Below are 233 nucleotides of genomic sequence, written 5' to 3' on the forward strand. Positions count from 1 at the left end.
GCTGCTTTATTTGAAGCCCCAGAAAGAATGTGAGTTCTTCCATCATAGACATTTTGAACTCTCCCTACATCATCTCAGAAAACTCTCTACAGAGAATATCATTAGCAGATCCAAATATTAAGTCATCAACATAGATTTGCACGAGTAATACATGGTTTTCTGATTTACGAATAAAAAGCGTTGTGTCAACCAAGCCTCTTTCGAACCCTTTTTCCAAAAGAAAGGTACTTAGT

General features: G+C 36.5%; 1 protein-coding gene across 2 annotated transcripts in view; it reads left to right on the top strand.

Annotated features, from left to right (window-relative positions):
• LOC109355113 (transmembrane protein 184 homolog DDB_G0279555-like) overlaps positions 1-233 on the top strand; it is a 26,493-nt gene that overhangs the window by 4,345 nt on the left and 21,915 nt on the right. The window lies entirely within an intron of this gene.

The sequence above is a fragment of the Lupinus angustifolius genome, chromosome LG08, assembly GCF_001865875.1.
Source record: "Lupinus angustifolius cultivar Tanjil chromosome LG08, LupAngTanjil_v1.0, whole genome shotgun sequence".
NCBI classification, from domain to species: domain Eukaryota; kingdom Viridiplantae; phylum Streptophyta; class Magnoliopsida; order Fabales; family Fabaceae; genus Lupinus; species Lupinus angustifolius.